This window comes from Pseudophryne corroboree, chromosome 5 (genome assembly GCF_028390025.1).
Source record: "Pseudophryne corroboree isolate aPseCor3 chromosome 5, aPseCor3.hap2, whole genome shotgun sequence".
NCBI classification, from domain to species: Eukaryota; Metazoa; Chordata; class Amphibia; order Anura; family Myobatrachidae; genus Pseudophryne; species Pseudophryne corroboree.
Window position 1 is genome coordinate 451,642,177 of NC_086448.1, and position 19,799 is coordinate 451,661,975.

At 39.3% G+C, this 19,799-nt stretch overlaps 2 pseudogenes; one reads left to right on the top strand and one right to left on the bottom strand.

Moving 5' to 3' along the window:
- Nucleotides 1-11,009: 11,009 nt before the first annotated feature.
- Nucleotides 11,010-11,128, bottom strand: LOC134929777 (5S ribosomal RNA; annotated as a pseudogene).
- Nucleotides 11,129-12,381: 1,253 nt separating this feature from the next.
- On the top strand, nt 12,382-12,500 carry LOC134930278 (5S ribosomal RNA; annotated as a pseudogene).
- The last annotated feature ends 7,299 nt before the right edge of the window (nt 12,501-19,799 follow it).

Genomic DNA, 19,799 nt, shown 5'->3' on the forward strand with positions numbered 1-19,799 from the left:
CTGGAGCAGTGATAAAGTGGAAGGTGATAACCCACCAGCAAATCAGCTCCTGACAAGTTACAGGCTGGGTTTGTAAAATGAAAGTTAGGAGCTGAATGGCTGTTGCATTGTCACCTTCCACTCTATAACTTCTCCAAGCTTAATATGTCTGCAGCAATGATCCCTATGGTTACATGCATTATCAAATAAGGTTTCTCATGGCCATTTATATGAAAAATAACAGTATGCTCTCATCAACTAGATCTTACTGAGCAATAACTGAAATAAATGCAATATACTGTACTGCAAATCTGTAACTGCTTTAGGGCTTGATTACGTTTTGATGTACTGTAGAGTATTTTTATGACATGCCTCTCAGGCAGAGCAGTACACTGCATACTTGCCAACATTCTAAAGCTCTTTTCCGGGAGAAGCAGAGAGAGTAGAAGCAGCTGGGGACTTTGGAGGTGGAGCCAGGCATCCGCATCTTTAGGCTCCGTCCCCATGATGGGAAATTCCATGAATCACGTGTTCTCAGGGGGCTAAAATTATGGTGATTCCTGTAATTCCCTGCATTATCTGGATATCCTGTAAAAAGTTAACAGTACTTATGGTCAACAGGTACAAAAAGGTTGACAGGTGCAAATGATCAACACATATGGTCGACTCAGCTTTTTTGTGTTTTTTTTTCCTTTTTTACAACTTTTTCATACTTTACCATTCACGTGGACCATGACTGGGAATAGAACCCTGCCCGAAACATGGCGAATGAAGTGTTACACTAATTGGGATCGCATGTGCTGTAACAGTAAAAACTACATCTAAGAAATGAAAAAAAAAAAATGTTGTGACAACTTGACATGTTGACATTTTCCAATGTTGACCTTTTCACCATATCGACCTTGTTACCATGTTGACCAATAGTGGTCGACCTAATTAGGGTTGAACCTGTGATACATACCTGGTGCATTAGCAAGTGAGAAATACAATTGTGCATGCTGCATGGGCAATCCAATGACAGTGTAATGGAGTTCGAAGAGAGTCTGATATACAGTATGCAACCTCCAGCAACTTGTGCAGTAACAACCACACTGTGTGAATTGTGGTGGCTGCCATGCCGATGAATGCCACAAATATCCTGCTTTCAAAAAACTATGCAATGCTTGTAGCAAACGTAATAATTTTGCACACTGGTACAAGTCTAAGCCTACAGCTCATGACAGACAACCTTACACTGCACAGCAGCCCACTGCACTGCAGATGCTCCTCCTGAAAACACCTCATGACACTGGTCTCCATTGCGAGAGTATTGACCTCAGGACCAAAAAGGATGACGTATTTATTACCATAATGGATAAGGGGACAAATAATGCCATTAAAATACAAATTTATACTGGTGGCATGTGTAACATCATGCCACATGAACTTCTCCAGCATGCAAACCCCAAAACACTTATTGACTGTACTCACTCTGAATCCACTTGCTTATGGTGACCTGATAATCAAGACCAGGGGTTTGACCACCATGCAATGCACAAATTTCCCACCTCAGTTTCATGTAGTAGACCGTAAAGTCAAACTACTCCTAGGTTTGTCAGACCTCATAAAATCAGGGGTTTATAACTTTAAGTGCTGATGTGCATGTCATTCAACAGGATGTTCCAGAGTTAAAGACTTTGCTGATCTGTTGTAAATTGTAAAAACATTGGAATAAGAAAAAGTGATAGAGGAGTTAAATCGCATGACAACATTGGACATCATTGCTCCAGTGGTAGAAGCCACCCTGAGGGGTGTTGGCTATGGTTGCTGAAGTAATAAAAGATGGGTTGGTACACATCTGCATTGACTCTGTGCATCTGAACAAAACACTGGTAAGACCGCATCACCCCCTCAGTGGGAGCAAGTAATAGCTGATATGCTAAATGCAAAGATATTTACCACTCTGGATGCTGGCAGCTCACATTGGACAAGGAATCATCCATGCTTACTAAATTCATGATACTTGTGGGCAGGTAAGTCTTACTCCAAATTCCCTATGTCACATACACTGGCAGGGAAGCATTTCAACATTGTATGTGCATCTCTTCGTGGAATACCCTTGTGAAATCATTGTGGATGACATCCTCGTTTGGGATCAAACCATGAAACAACATGACATGAGCTTTCACAAGGTCCTCCAAAGAATCGGTGAAATCAACATTCAGTTAATCCCCAATAAGTAATATTTCAGAGTCATTGAAGTCCCATATGTTGGCCATCTTTTAATTTCAACTGTGTTAAGGTGGATCGTGCCAAGACACATGATATCCAACACACTCCTACCCCCACACATAAGCTGAGCCTTCAGCACTTTTTGGTTATGACCAACCAACTAAAAATTTCTGCAGTGAGGTCATACCCCACTCAGCCAGCTTTTGCACAACGACATTAAGTGGGGTTGGTTAGACTGCCATGCTGTTGCTATTTCTTACCTCAATGCTATGCTCACTTCCAGCCATGTGTTACAATTTTTGATGTGCATGTTCCTGTTATGATCTCTGCCAATACCTCCCAGCAAGGTTTTGGTGCTCTCTGCATACAGCGTAATACACCCATCAGTTTTGCTTTTAGGGCCCTGAATTCCATTACACTCAGATTGAAAAGGAACTGTTGGTCTAGTATTTGCTTGTCAAAAGTTTCACAAGTTCATCTATGGGCATCCAGCGCTGATATAGACAGACTACCAACCACTGTTTACTGTTCTCTGTAAACCCTTGCATACTACCTCAGCACAAATGCAACATTTCATGCTCAAGCTCCAAAGGAGCCATCTGGATGTAGTGTACAAATGTGGAAAGGACCTCCATGTCACTGATACCTTGTGCCCTTTTAGGATTTCATGCTCAGTAGGCCCAAAAGAAACATCCCGGTTGTGAGTCCACCATGTGGTGGGCTAAGGATGCCATGTTTTGGCCTTCTATGGCTGCTGACATTGAGCAGGTTGTCGCTGCCTGAGCCCCCTGCAAAGCTTTGTGGGCCCATCATGCCAAGGTACCATTAATTCTCTATGATGTTCCTGGCCTCCCATAGACCATTGTTATTGCAGATCTCTTTGAATGGAGGGGACAGGAGCACCTTGTGTTAGGGGATTCATATTTCAGTTGGTTCAAGATAGATCATCTTCCAAAACTGACAAGTGCCACAGTCATCAATATAACAAAGACACTTTTCTACACTTGGCATATCGTGCAAAGTACTTATTGACAGTGCCATGAAGATCATGAGTGATGAGTTCCAGACTTTCACCAGTGAATGGGAAATCTCATATGCAACCAACAGTCCTCACTATCAACAGTCCAAATGGACAAGCAAAATGGTCAGTCTGCTCTGCAAAGCACCTGTTACACAAATGTTATAGAGATAGTTTATGGTGCTCATCAATTTGACAAATACTCTGAGAGATGGACTTCTCTCTGCTGCTTAATGCCTTCTATCCAATGCACCTACATCATCATTCCCACCACCAAGTTCAAATTTAGATTACAAGCTGAGAACAGGCAAGATGCTCTGCAGAATTCCAGGTTGCAGTTCAAAACCACTCATAATAAAACATTTAATCATTTAACAACTATAAAAGATTTTGAGGCACCTCTGTGCGCTAATGTGGTGCAGCCTGAGCAATATATTTGATATGGAATCACAACAGTTCCACACAGAAGAATATGCCAAAAACAATAAAAATAAATACCGAGCCTAGGCGCTCACAAGTACATATGTCCACTTCCCTTTAGGTTCTTAGGTGAGGTGGATCTAGGGGTTCTTCCTTTCAGTTTTCAGGATGTATCCATATACATGTAAGAGAACAAAAACATACACCAAGATCCTCGTATATTACTGTAAGGTGATGTTGGTAATCACTCTATAGCTATTTCCATAGAACAGTTTGGATATAACGGGGAATCCCCCCTTCCAAAATACTTACAACAGTGCAAAAGGAAAGTGCATATAAATTCAAGATCTCTGTGGATAATCAATCTGCCACCACGTGAACAAAAGATATCGGGGTTGCCCCCTACGTATGGCACTCACAATTTGCTGATATACAATATGCATGTAAGGTGGGTCTTTCTTTTCCACTCCTTATTTCTAGGCCACGCACATTTTCTCCAAAAGAAATATATCGGAGAAGATGTTGAAGTAAAAAAAGTTATTTTATATTTACAAACAAACATCAAGATAAAAGCAATGGTGACCATACCCAGGTAGGTAGAGGTGAATAGATGGTATGCAGAAAGAATGGGGCCCCATAATTCTGATCTCCTCCAACTCCCACAAGGGTATGTGTTAAAGTCCAGATGCAGACCTCCCCACCAACGTGTTTCGACGCGTGCCAGGGTCTTTTTCAAGGTGTAAAGGACGCCTGCATTTTTATCCTTATATACCACCCTAATTGAATATGAATGTATGTTCCCCTAGGAGAATCCCCCTGGGAAACTGTATGAGTGATAACCTAATTCAATAGTAATGTACCATCCTTTCCCTAATGCATAGTCCCGGGCGGCAAAAGACTTCCGTTCTTCCGATACGGAAATGATGTCATCTGCTCGCCCGGAGTCCTGCTCTGATGTCCATAGTGTTCTCTCCCTCCCAGACCTGGAAGTGATGTCAAAACAAAGTATGGTCCTTTGGAGAGAACAAAGAGCCAAAAAAAGCAACTATAGGCCTTTTCATCATTCAATGCCCCACTTCCTGTCCATTCTTCCCGGCCGGTGATGTGTATCCCTTGGCCCGGTCTTTTAGTTCCGATACTCAATATCATTTTACTGTTATATCTACGACAAAAATGATGCTTTAACAATATATGAAAGTTATGCAAGCATATATAAGAAGGACATGAAACATATAGCCCTTTCAATCTTCATAAATATTATGAAAGATATGACTTATAAATGTGTATAAAAACATATATACAAAACATATAAAAAAAGGTTACATTTTTAAGAAGATTTTTTTATATAAAATCACAGGAACCATTTTATCTCAAAATGCTGGTTTAGCTCTATTGGTGCCAGGGTTTTGTATGTATGTATAAGTTTCATTTCTGACTTTGCCAAATGAATAGTGGTATTTTTATCTCTTTCTGTAGGTTTGATATGTTTAATTCCAAAAAAAACTTTTATATGGCCTGAAGAACAATTGTGTTTTGTTTTAAAGTGTGCAGATAGAGAATGTGTCTCAAGGGCATTTTTTATATTTCTCAGATGTTCTCCAAGTCTAACCTTCAAAGGTCTAGTAGTCTGCCAAATGTAAAATTTGTCACAGTCACAGACTATAACATTAATTACATTGGTAGTATTGCATGCGATAAATTCTGTTATTTTAAATTCACGTCCATTAATCAAAATAGTTTCATACTTTGATGCTGTGCCCCCACTGATATTACGGCACCATATGCAGCTTCTACATCTATAGAAACCCTTTGATCTATTATAGCCAGGTCTTTTAACTTCTGAATTTATGCTTTTTACTAACTGGGTTTTGATGTTTGCTGCCTTCCTATAAATATGTACTGTTTTTTTAGGTAAAAGGGGCCCTATAACAGGGTCTAATTTTAATGTAGTCCAGTGTCTTCTGAAGACTTTCTCAATTTCTTAATGATGGGCATTACATTCAGTAATAAATGCCCATTGGTAATCACTATTTTTTTCCTTGATTTTTTTTTATCTGTACATAGTAGGTCCGTTCTGTTTGTAGTTGTTGATATCTCTAGACTTTTCTCTACTATATTTTTGTCATAACCACAGGACAGGAAACATTTTTTCATATTTTCTGCCTGAAGTTCAAAGACCGAATCTTCAGTGCAGTTACGTCTTAACCTTTTAAATTGGCCTCCTGGGATAGAGTCTAGCCAATTTCTATGGTGGCAACTATCAGCATAGATATATGATGAACAGTCAGTGGGTTTTTGATAAGTTTGTTTACATATATTATTATCTTTAATATAGATGGTTATATCCAAAAAATTCATTTTCGCTACTTCAATATCAAATGTTAATTTAGTATTTAAATTGTTTATATTCAAAAATGCACAAAATTCATCTAGCATATCCCTGCTTCCCTTCCATATAAAGAATATGTCATCTATATAACGTGACCACAGTACTAGGTCCGCCCCATAGTTACTATGCCACACAGACTCCTCCCAGAGTCCCAAGAATAAGTTGGCATAGCTTGGGGTGAACCTGGTACCCATGGCCTTACCTGTGAGTTGAATGAAAAACTCTCCTTTAAACAATGAAAATTTATGCTCCAATATAAACCGAATTCCCTTTATTAAAAATTCTTGCAATAAAGGATCTATATTTGATGATGTTACAAAGCTTTCCACTGCTCTAATTCCTTTATTATGGTCAATAATAGTGTATAGGGAACTTACATCTGCACTAACCATATATAAACCTTCTTCCCACTTAATATTCTGTAATTTATTCAGAATATTACGAGTATCTTTAAGGTGGGATTTATTCAGATATACTAATGGTTAGTATATCTGAATAAATCCCACCTTAAAGATACTTGTGATATTCTGAATAAATTACAGAATATTAAGTGGGAAGAAGGTTATTATATGGTTAGTGCAGATGTAAGTTCCCTATACACTATTATTGACCATAATAAAGGGATTAGAGCAGTGGAAAGCTTTGTAACATCATCAAATATAGATCCTTTATTGCAAGAATTTTTAAAAAAGGGAATTCGGTTTATATTGGAGCATAAATTTTCATTGTTTAAAGGAGAGTTTTTCATTCAACTCACAGGTACGGCCATGGGTACCAGGTTGGCCCTAAGCTATGCCAACTTATTCTTGGGACTCTGGGAGGAGTCTGTGTGGCATAGTAACTATGGGGCGGACCTGGTACTGTGGTCATGTTATATAGATGACATATTCTTTATATGGAAGGGAAGCAGGGATATGCTAGATGAATTTTGTGTATATTTGAATATAGACAATTTAAATATTAAATTTACATTTGATATTGAAGTAGCAAAAATGATTTTTTTGGATATAACCATCTATATTAAAGATAATAATATATGTAAACAAACTTATCAAAAACCCACTGACTGTTCATCATATATCTATGCTGATAGTTACCACCATAGAAATTGGCTAGACTCTATCCCAGGAGGCCAATTTAAAAGGTTAAGACGTGACTGCACTGAAGATTCGGTCTTTGAACTTCAGGCAAAAAATATGAAAAAATGTTTCCTGTCCTGTGGTTATGACAAAAATACAGTAGAGAAAAGTCTAGAGATATCATTTATTACTGACTGCAATGCCCACCATAGAGAAATTGAGAAAGTCTTCAGAAGACACTGGACTACATTAAAATTAGACCCTGTTATAGGGCCCCATTTACAAAAAAAATTACATATTTATAGGAAGTCAGCAAACATCAAAACCCAGTTAATAAAAAGCTTAAATTCGGAAGTTAAAAGACCTGGCTATAATAGATCAAAGGGTTTCTATAGATGCAGCAGCTGCATAGGGTGCTGTAATATCACTGGGGGCACAACATCAAAGTATGAAACTATTTTGATTAATGGACGTGAATTTAAAATAACAGAATTTATCACATGCAATACCGCCAATGTAATTTAGGTTATAGTCTGTGACTGTGACAAATTTTACATTGGGCGGACTACTAGACCTTTGAAGGTTAGACTTGGAGAACATCTGAGAAATATAAAAAATGGCCTTGAGACACATTCTCTATCTGCACACTTTAAAACAACACAGAATTGTTCTCCATGCCATATAAAAGGTTTTTTTGGAATTAAACATATCAAACCTACAGAAAGAGATAAAAATACCACTATTCGTTTGGCAAAGTCAGAAATGAAACTTATACATAAATACAAAACCCTGGCACCAATAGGGCTAAACCAGGATTTTGAGATAAAGTGGTTTCTGTGATTTTATATAAAAATTTTTTTTCAAAATGTAACCTTTTTTATATGTTTTGTATATATGTTTTTTAAACACATTTTTAAGTCATATCTTTCATAATATTTATGAAGATTGAAAGGGTTATATGTTTCATGTCCTTCTTATGTATGTTTGCATAACTTGGATATATTGTTAAAGCATAATTTTTGTCGTAGATATAACAGTAAAATGATATTGAGTATCGGAACTAAAAGACCGGGCCAAGGGATCCACATCGCCGGCCGGGAAGAATGGACATGAAGTGGGGCATTGAATGATGAAAGAGTACAAGTGACGAACTTAAGTTATATGGTGGCCATTTTGGGAGAGGCGAGGATAGTCGTGGATACCTGCGGCCGGACCTACATGACCAGATGACATCACTTCCACATCTGGGAGGGAGGGAACACTATGGACATCAGAGCGGGACTCCGGGCGAGCGGATGACATAATTTCCGTATCGGAAGAACGGAAGTCATTTGCCGCCCGGGACTATGCATTAGGGAAAGGATGGTACATTACTATTGAATTAGGTTATCACTCATACAGTTTCCCAGGGGGATTCTCCTAGGGGAACACACCTGTAATTCATGTGCAATTAGGGTGGTATATAAGGATAAAAATGCAGGCGTCCTTTACACCTTGAAAAAGACCCTGGCACGCGTCGAAACGCGTTGGTGGGGAGGCCTGCATCTGGACTTTAACACATACCCTTGTGGGAGTTGGAGGAGATCAGAATTATGGGGCCCCATTCTTTCTGCATACCATCTATTCATCTCTACCTACCTGGGTATGATCACCAATGCTTTTATCTTGATGTTTGTTTGTAAATAAAAAATTACTTTTTTTACTTCAACATCTTCTCCGATATATTTCTTTTGGAGAAAATGTGCGTGGCCTAGAAATAAGGAGTGGAAAAGAAAGACCCACCTTACATGCATATTGTATATCAGCAAATTGTGAGTGCCATACATAGGGGGCAACCCCGATATCTTTTGTTCACGTGGTGACAGATTGATTATCCACAGAGATCTTGAATTTATATGCACTTTCCTTTTGCACTGTTGTAAGTATTTTGGAAGGGGGGATTCCCCGTTATATCCAAACTGTTCTATGGAAATAGCTATAGAGTGATTACCAACATCACCTTACAGTAATATACGAGGATCTTGGTGTATGTTTTTGTTCTCTTACATGTATATGGATACATCCCGAAAACTGAAAGGAAGAACCCATAGATCCACCTCACCTAAGAACCTAAAGGGAAGTGGACACTTCCTACTTACTACTACTACTACTTACTTACTTACTACTTGTGAGCGCCTAGGCTCGGTATTTGTTTTTATTGTTTTTGGCATATCCAATTATTTAAGACCATTGTCCCCTGTGCAGACTGTTTGCATCCAGGCCCCTGTTGAGTTTGACAGAGATTGGACTGTGCAGGGATCTTCCAACAGGCTCAATAGCTATGTGGTGCAATAAAATGGTGCTTTGTATTAGCACAACAGAAGCCACCTCCTAGAGGTGTGTGAGCCAACACCTCCATCTCACCTCACTTTGACTGAGGGTGTCAGAACACCCATCAAAATAGATAGTAAGTCCACTGAAGAAGCACCTATTGAGGTGCAGGACAGTCCCATGTCCTAGCCTACTCAGACACTGGACACACCACTAGCCCCTTTCTTTCTCACCAGGTCTGGGAGAATTTCTAGGCCTAATCCAAAATTAAAATTCCAGAACTATGTTACTTAACCTTTTTTTTCATTTATGTTTGTTCTCTGTTGCATACTGTTCCTGTCACATGGTCTTACACCCACATACCTGCTTTATTTCTTTGTTGAAAAGGGGGGTGTAGATGTGGTTGGTTGAAGTTGCATTATTGCCATCCACTTCTTATGTAGGAAGTGTTTGCTATACTCTACATTATGTTTTTGTTCTACAGGAAGTACCTCCACATCCATTGTTCAGCAATGTAGTAAAGACACACTTCTGCAGGTCCAGAATCCAGTGGTGATTTGCACACAGACAACTTTACACCCCAATTCCTTGATCTGCAGCACTGTAAGCCTAGGCAATGGTTTACCAGGAATCACGTCATCAAGCCCCTTGAATGCCCACTTTACTGAGGAGGGTGAGAAATCTGGAAGGCTGGTGTACACTCTCAGTAGAGCATCCTGAAATTTGGGAGTCCACTAGTCTTTCTACCAAAATTACCAAATAGTGAATACTAGAAGGAGTTTGGCTTCACACAGGACTGTGGGTTCAGAGATTCCACTTTTAGGGTCTCTCTGAAAAACACCAGCTATATGCAAATTGAACCATAGGATGAGTACCTTAATATCATATGTTGGTGGTGCTCCCAGAGTCAGTAATGTCAGTTGAAAGGGGGAAAGAGAAGAAAGACTCTATGTTGGGGCACACTTGGACATTAAAGATAAATTAAAATACAACTTTTATTATTTTACCATATAAAAGAAAGGATGGTGTGACACACAGATTTAATATGACATAAAACTTCACCTAAGAAGGAGTAAGGTTTCTAGGTGTTAACTTTATGCGGGTCTCTATATTCCCTATCACAACACCGGCCTTAGCTTTTTGTAATATCCCATGAACTAGAATGCACCTCAGGTGAAAATATTTAAAAACAAAGATCTTAGTTGAATCTGAGATTTTATGAGCACAGGTACTTATAATTCAATCAAAAAGAAAAATCAAGTGATGGTGTGCTCAGATAATGATAGCTCTCTTTGGTAAGCGCTAGTGGTTATACCTTTAGGTATCGCTTTTCATGCTGCTGGAGAGAGGTAAAGCTCTAACTCCCAAAAACTGCTGGTAAGTAAGAGTGTGTGGATTACAAAACTCAATGTCTATTCCACGAAGGAGAGGATATAGTAATCTAATATCTCTTATTCAGTCTAATACCTAGTATGGAGGTAAGTATTAAGTAACTGTTGGGCCCTTATGTCAGATTAGTCTGGAGAGAGAAAAGGTTTGAAAGATAGTGATATACTGTAGGTCATAGGTTTCTCCACCACTTCTGCTTTTTGTTTTCAAGATATAATTACTGCACCTAATATTCCAAGAAGGTCTCCCATCCAAGTACCGATCAGGCCTGTCACTGCTTTGCTTCCAAGATCAGACGAGATTGGGCGTAGCTAGTGAAGTATGGCAGTATTTCTCAGGTGGGAACAAATGAGAGAGTATGGTTGATGACGTAAGTATCAGAGAAAGTACTTCTGCTGTCAATGGTTTCCGCACAGTGCCTCTGTTTCTAACGTATTGCAGAAAGCTTGTACACTGACATATGGATGAGAGAGTGAACAAGCCACCTACTGGCGAAACGGCTGTCTGTATCTACAGTGGTGTCAGACTGTGCACAGTCTGACCCACACCGAGCTCCACTGGTATCGTATATGCCCATTTTGGGCTCTCATTGTATTACAAGATTTTCTTGCTGCTTATTTGATTCATTTGTTTTATACTGCATACAGCTACTGGGCTATCACAGCCATTATAATTCTGACTGTAACCTATGTGACCTAGTATTACTAAATGAATCACCTTGGATATTAGTCCTTACCTTGGAAATATAGATAAAAATCCTGTGTGCGCGTTGACCCAAACGTGGGAATCAGTTCTACGTGCAATCAGCATTTCTTCTCTAGGTTATATACTTATAAACTCATTGTACATGTTCTATTTGCAAATTGTTATGTTACACATTGAAAGAGCAGTATACTGTATTTGACATTTGTCAACCCACATGTGAAACACACACATCTTTTAAATAATGCTGACTGTCTGGATACCTCTCTTGTGCCCTAACTAGCTTTTTAAGTGTTTCCATTTCACCCATTACTTTTTCAATAGGCAACCATACCCTGTCTCTCTCATCCACTGTCCACTATATTAAGCATATATGACAGTGGACAGCAGAAGTAGGGGTGCCCAAACCTATTCTTCTGTCGGGTTCACTACGATATGCCAGCGGTCGGGCTCCCGGCGACCAGCATACCGGCGCCGGGAGCCCGACCGCCGGCTTACCGACAGTGTGGCGAGCGCAAATGAGCCCCTTGTGGGCTCGCTGCGCTCGCCACGCTACGGGCATGGTGGCGCGCTACGCGCGCCACACTATTTTATTCTCCCTCCAGGGGGGTCATGGACCCCCACGAGGGAGAATAAGTGTCGGTATGCCGGCTGTCGGGCTCCAGGCGCCGGTATGCTGGTCGCCGGGAGCCCGACCGCCGGCATACTGAAGACCACCCCTTCTGTCACTAGACCATTATAGTACTCTCTCATCCATATGTCAGTTTACAAGCTCTCTGCAATACAATGGTAACAGAGGCACTGTGCAGAAACCATTGACAGCAAAAGTTGTTTCTTTGATACTTACATCATAAACCACACTCTCTCATTTGTTCCCACCTGAGAAATACTGCCATAATTCACTAGCTACGCCCAATCTCATCTGATCTTGGAAGCAAAGCAGTGACAGGCCTGATCGGTACTTAAATGGGAGACCTCCTTGGAATATCAGGCGCAGTAATTATATCTTGAAAACAAAGAGCAGAAGTGGTGGAGAAACCTATGACCTATATCACTATCTTTCAAACCTTGGGGGTCATTCCGAGTTGTTCGCTCGGTAAAAATCTTCGCATCGCAGCGATTTTCCGCTTAATGCGCATGCGCAATGTTCGCACTGCGACTGCGCCAAGTAAATTTGCTATGCAGTTAGGAATTTTACTCACGGCTTTTTCATCGTTCTGGCGATCGTAATCTGATTGACAGGAAATGGGTGTTACTGGGCGGAAACAGGCCGTTTTATGGGCGTGTGGGAAAAAACGCTACCGTTTCCGGAAAAAACGCAGGAGTGGCCGGAGAAACGGAGGAGTGTCTGGGCGAACGCTGGGTGTGTTTGTGACGTCAAACCAGGAACGACAAGCACTGAACTGATCGCAGATGCCGAGTAAGTCTGAAGCTACTCAGAAACTGCTACGAGGTGTGTAATCGCAATATTGCGAATACATCGTTCGCAATTTTAAGATGCTAAGATTCACTCCCAGTAGGCGGCGGCTTAGCGTGAGCAAATCTGCTAAAATCCGCTTGCGAGCGAACAACTCGGAATGACCCCCCTTATCTCTCTCCAGACTAATCTGACGCAAGAGCTCAACAGTTACTTAATACTTACCTCCATGCTAATATTAGACTGAATAAGAGATATCAGATTACTATATCCTCTCCTTCGTGGAATAGACATTGAGTTTTGTAATCCACACACTCTTATTTACCAGCAGTTTTTGGGAGTTAGAGCTTTATCTCTCTCCAGCAGCATGAAAAGCGATACCTAAAGGTATAACCACTAGCGCTTACCAAAGAGAGCTACAGTATCATTATCTGAGCACACTATTACTTGATTTTTCTTTTTGATTGAATTATAAGTACCTGTGCTCAGAAAATCTCAGATTCAACTGATCTCTTTGTTTTTAAATATTTTCACCTGAGGAGCATTCTAGTTCACAGGATATTACAAAGAGCTAAGGTTGGTGTTGTAATAGGGAATATTGAGACCCGCATAAAGTTAACACCTAGAAACCTTACTCCCTCTTAGGTGAAGTTTTATGTCGTATTGAATCTGTGTGTCACACCATCCTTTCTTTTATATGGTAAAATAATAAAAGTTATATTTTAATTTATCTTTAATGTCCAAGTGTGCCCCAACATAGAGTCTTTCTTCTCTTTCCCCCCTTTCTAAAATTACCAAATATGCAGTACAATATAGAAACATATTAAATTATATTATTTTGTTTTTCTTCTCAGGTACATAAATATTGAGAATATGATATGCTTAAATATTTTATTCATAAAAACAGATTTGTAACGATATATTAAAAATTGGTAGCATGCAGTATACGGATACAAGAAAATCTTTACGCTGTAATTTCCAGTCTATTAAAGCATTTGTGTAATGACATCATTGGAAATTGCCACCAGGTACAGGCTCTTTAACATTTACAGTACATTTGTTTTTGCAGTTTTAAAGAATCAGGGAGAGAGATATAATAACATTGAGGCGATGGACTGCATGGATTTCAATACTAACAATGGAACTTGCACACAGTGAGAACTCACAAATACAAACTCACACTCATATCCAGGAGTTACTTTTTTTTCTTCAGTTAGAAATGCCAAAGTATTTACTTAAATGTATGTTTCATTATGTACATGTGTATTGATTCTACTATTGCTCGTCCTGAAGTCATTGAAATTATACAGTATTAAGACAAAATGTATGAATACTTTAAAGTACGGAATATTAAATAGCTAATGAAGCTGATGCTGTGCGCTATAGTCAATTGGTAGATACAATGTTTTCATGTTAGATAATCTCATGTTATAATAGCTGTATTATGTTTTGAGAATTGTGGTGCTCTTTGTTACCTGTACTCTATTTTTGTTATTTATTTACTGTAATGCTAAGTTTTGTCTCCCTGTACTGTCTTTTGTACGGCGCTGCAAAACACTTGTGGCGCCTTATAAATAAAATGTAATAATAATAATAATAATGATCAGTGACGTAAGCCCACTGTTTGCCATTAAGTGATAGGAAGTGTACTTTACACATGTGCAATCAGAGGCGTCACCAGGTGAGGTGACACCCGGTGCGCACTCTGTATTACTCACCTCGCCGGAGCCATGGCTGCCCGAAAATGGGTCATGGCCTAAATTAAAGGGGGCGTGGCCTCGCAGGTCTCCTCTTCTTCACTCCGGGGGCGTGTGCAGCTTCCTCGGAGATGCTGGCTGCCCCGGAGACTAGGCAGCGCACAGTGTCGGCTCCTTTTCTGTGACAGGAGTCGCGTGCTGCAGAGGATTATCACACTGCAGCACTCTGCTCCTGTCCCTGCAGAAGAGCCGGCACTTTGGCGTCACCCCTTCTGAGGGTGACACCTGGGTGCGGGCCGCACCCCCTGCACCCGCCTTCTGGCGCTACTGTGTGAAATAGATACTGTATAGGAGATTATGAAATAAATGGCAATGCTTAGGAATACATTCATCATTTGTGCATTTTCATGTTCAAGTGGAATTTCACATATATTTTACTCACACTCAAACTCATGAATACAGATGGAGCCTCGCTCATCTAGGCTTCTCTGCTGCACCTAGGTACACCAAGGCTTATTAGCATAAGCCTTTCATATATTGTTCTCAGCTGCAATACAATACCGAGAGAACAATACAGCAGGGGATTAAGTCATTACAGCAGGGGATTAAGTCCAACTGCCCAGTCTCAGGTCATCCTATTAAAGGGATAGATGTGCAGGGCTCCATCTGTAGTTGTTAGTTCAATTCCTAAAGATCCTGTATGTGTAACCTCCTGCATTAGAGCCTCCATAATGTGCAGCTGCCACCTTATACACAAGGAGGTAACCAGTTTATGGATTAGAATGAACAATATTGATCAATTTGAGTCAGTATCTCACAAACATTGGTCATACAGTATGTATTAACAGTGATATAGATCAGTGTTGTTTATCCGTTCCCATTAAAAAGACATGCCATATTCTCATAACTATGGGATCAGTCTAGAAAGTAGTTGCTTTCTCTATAGGGTACTGCGCAAATACATAAAATACATGCAATGAATTTGCAGAGTATAATTTATATGCTCATAGGCTCAAGGAAATAATTATGTTTAAGCAGTATTATCCCCTAAGACAAGTTCAGGACAGTACAGTCAGAGGTGAAAGCCTTTTAGGAAACCTCTGTAATTTACAGTATTTCTTGCAAGATAAAGGAATCTGCATAGTTATGCAACATACTGTATGACAAACATCAATGAAAAGCTTGGACAACACTAAACTGTTCATTTTTATGTCAAAAATAGGCAAGGTGTTACAAGGAAGATGATAAAATATTAGCATTCTATGTAACAGTTTAATAGATTAACTCGGAGGTTCCCAATCACGGTCCTCAAGGCACCCTAAAGGGCCCTACACACTGGCAGATAAAATGCACAATATGAACGTTCTCGTTCATTAATGAACAAGAACTCGTTCATATCGTGCAGTGTGTAGGCACCAACGATTAACGATGCGCGGCCCGGCGCTCGTTAATAATTGGTGCCACGCCGCTTATGCATGCAGGCCAATATGGACGAGATTGTCCATATTAGCATGCAGTGCTATAGAGCAGAGTCGGCCGTATCCGGACTGGCCATACACCTTAAGATTGATTGTCCACTCTGACTGGTTGGCATGAAAACCTGGTAATGTATGAAAGCAAATGACAATTGACCATGTTCTCCAAAAAAAAAAAAAAAAAAGGTTGTTCAGACAAATTGGTTAGATCAAATGGATGTAACCAATTTGTGTGATTGACCATTTCTGTCTGCTTTTAAGTGTTTGGGAGCAAATGGTCAATAGTCATTTGCTTCCATACATTATTAGATTTTAATTCCAATAAGCCAGATTTAACTATCAATTTTTAGGTATATGGCCTGCTTTAGAATCAAATGGGCTAATTTATCAATGAATGATACATTTCACTGTGAGTGATAAATTGCACCAGCCAATCAGCTCCTAACTGTCATTTTTCAAACACAGTCTGTAACATGGCAGTGAGGAGCTGATTGGCTGGTGCAAGTTATCACTCAAAGTGAAATGTATTACTCATTGATAAATGAGCTCAAAAGTTTGAAGGATGTGAATGGCTGAGCACAGACGCTTGAATCAAAATGACTGAGGTAATAATGAATTCACCTGTGCACAATCATGGATATCCTCAAAACCCTTGAGGACCACATTTGTGAACCACTTGATTAACCTATAAAGCTCACATTTTATTTTTGTGGGATTCATTAAAAATAAATAAAAACATATTAACTGTATGTAACAACAAATAAATTAAGACCACAGTCAAAGGTCAAAATGTGTTTGTTTTTTTTACTTAGTGTTCATATGTCCTAAAAATAACAGGCATCAATCTTATATATGTTTGCCACATTGCACAAAGTGTTTCTGCAAATTAAAATATGCTTCACATGTCGTTTTTTTAATAATACGGTAATAGTGTTACTTATTATAATTACTTCTATTTTTGCAACAGTTTATGTCTGAGTTTTAGTAAAATTCTGAAATGAATATGTTCCATTTTTGTGATAGGCTTGATGCCCATTTAATGTATGTGACAATTGCTGCAATACAACAACTACAATATTAAAGACAACATTACATACTAGTGTATATACGCAGTTAAAGTGGACAGTTTGTTATTATTGCTGTAAAAGGAGCATGTCTGATATATTGAACAGCTCACTTTCAATTTTAAAATAATGGGAAAAAAAAACAACACCATATTTAGTAAGATTTTCTCTTTTTTATCAAACAAGTAAAACTACAGATTTGAATACAATGAAATGGCTGTTAATACATATAAATGAGTATCAAGAAGACACTTTAACCATTTACGGTATGTCTATCTAAAAACAAATGTCAGCATTGATATTAAAGTTACATTTTGGTAATTGTGAATTCTATTGTATTTCATGTTGTGATTATTGTAGCGTGGGTCACAAAAACACTGTTGCCATCTGCCTATTGCTTGATAACTCCCATTAATGTTAAAAAGTATATTCATTTTCAACAAATTATATACTATAATAAGACGTATGTAATAACAGGAGGCAAATAGCACAAACATGCTGTACACAGCAAACCGAAATTGGCACTGATCATGTCTGGCCCTAGAGCGGAACAATTACATGGTGGCAGTCTGCCCTTTAAGCTACTGATGGTGGTTTGTTATTTATTTTCCTTTCTTGCATTTTATGTAGATGTGTTTCTCCTGTGGTATTTTTTTTATTGCTGCCAACATAAAACAATACATGATCATGATTTTTATGTATTTATAGATATGTGATTATGATATTTGTGGAGCCATGTGTTAGTGGGGTTGGAAATGTAAACCTGGCCTAACATTGTCTAGTGCACATTTGATCAATGAAAGCAAATGGGATGCAGTTAATATCCCGACAGTCGGGATCCCGGCGCACAAGAGACCTAATTAGATGAAACATGAAACAAAGGCAACTATGGTGGTCATTCCGAGTTGTTCGCTCACTGCCGATTTTCCAGCGCAGCAATCAAGTGAAAAAATGGCAATTCTGCTCATGCGCATGGTACGCAGTGCGCATGCACTAAGTACTTTCACACAAAACTTTGTAGTTTTACCCACATTTTTCAGTCGCTCGAGTGATCGTAGTATGATTGACAGGAAGTGGGTATTTCTGGGTGGAAACTCTGTGTTTTCAGGGAGTGTGCTAAAAAACGCAGGCGTGCCAAGCAAAAACGCAGGAGTGGCTGGAGAAATTAGGGAGTGGCTGGCCGAACGCAGGGCGTGTTTGTGACGTCAAACCAGGAATTAAACAGACTGCATTCATCGCAAGATAGGAGTCAGTCTGGAGCTACTCAGAAATGGCATGACATTTTTTAGTAGCAATTCTGCTAATCTTTTGTTCGCAATTCTGCTAAGCTAAGATACACTCCCAGTGGGCGGCAGTCTAGCGTGTGCAATGCTGCTAAAAGCAGCTAGCGAGCGATCAACTCGGAATGAGGGCCTATTTGTGTTTTAAAAACTGATTTTTTGTTGCCTTCAGCTGGGTACACACTGGAGCGACGGGGATTCGTTCCGACATAGGAATGAATCCACGTCAGCCCGAATTGCCCGTACACACTGGGGCAATTTTAATGAAGGACGGAACGACCATGTTCCGTTCTTCATTAAAATAACACAGGTCACTTGCGATGAACGCTTGGTTTGATGTGCAGCACATCAAACCAAGCGTCTGTTGCATGCGACCGTGGAAGCGCACAATTCTGGGTACACATTGAGCGATGTAAGCGATATGTCACACCAAAATGGCATTTTGATGTGACATTGTTCCAGTATGTACCCAGCTTTATATACAGTAATAAATTGATTATAGAACCCTATTTCCATTCATTCTAAGGAGACAATGTCCACAGAGTAGGATACAGGCAGGGGGATGGGGGAAGAACAATGTAGCTCCGATGTTCCACTTGCCTCGATGACCCTCTTACCAGGCAAGCTGTGTAGCCACTATCTACCTCCCCACAACATGCAGTGCAGCCGCGATCGCCATCACACTTCTCTTCATCCATAGATATAAGTGTTGTGGTCTTATATGTATTATCAGAGGTGGAGAAAGGGGAGTATTCACGAGTAATTGATAAACCACCCCACATAAGTTTAGATCCACCACTGTGTCCACAGGGGCGATGAATAATGGATAATCAAGCATCATTATTAGATGATAGATTTCCAAGAACTAGCTGAGGGTCACAGTACATCTGTGCTATGTCCACCTTCGTATAAAATAATACGCCTTATATAGTACAGTACTATATATATATATATATATATATATATATATATAATTGGTAAGACAGTTTCTACTTTTAAACATTAATGGCTCATATCATGATAATTATTACTGAACATCATATAGGATATGATGTATCCCAAATATATATATTTTTCACAATGCTTATCCATTATTTTGGTGTATTTAACAATTTAAGAATTCAGGTGTTTATATACTGTACATACAACATAATAAAAAAAATTGTAAAGAACTATAATCTTGTCTGACATATCAAGACCTTTATTTCAGAAAATGGAGTGTTAATTTCATATAGCTCTCTGAAAATGAGACAAAATACTTAGGGATTGGCTGAATTTATGGAGAAAGAAAATTTAACACAATTCCGGCGCAACAGTATATATTGTTGAAATTATTCTCATCAGTGTCAAAGAGCCTAAAGAACCTGAA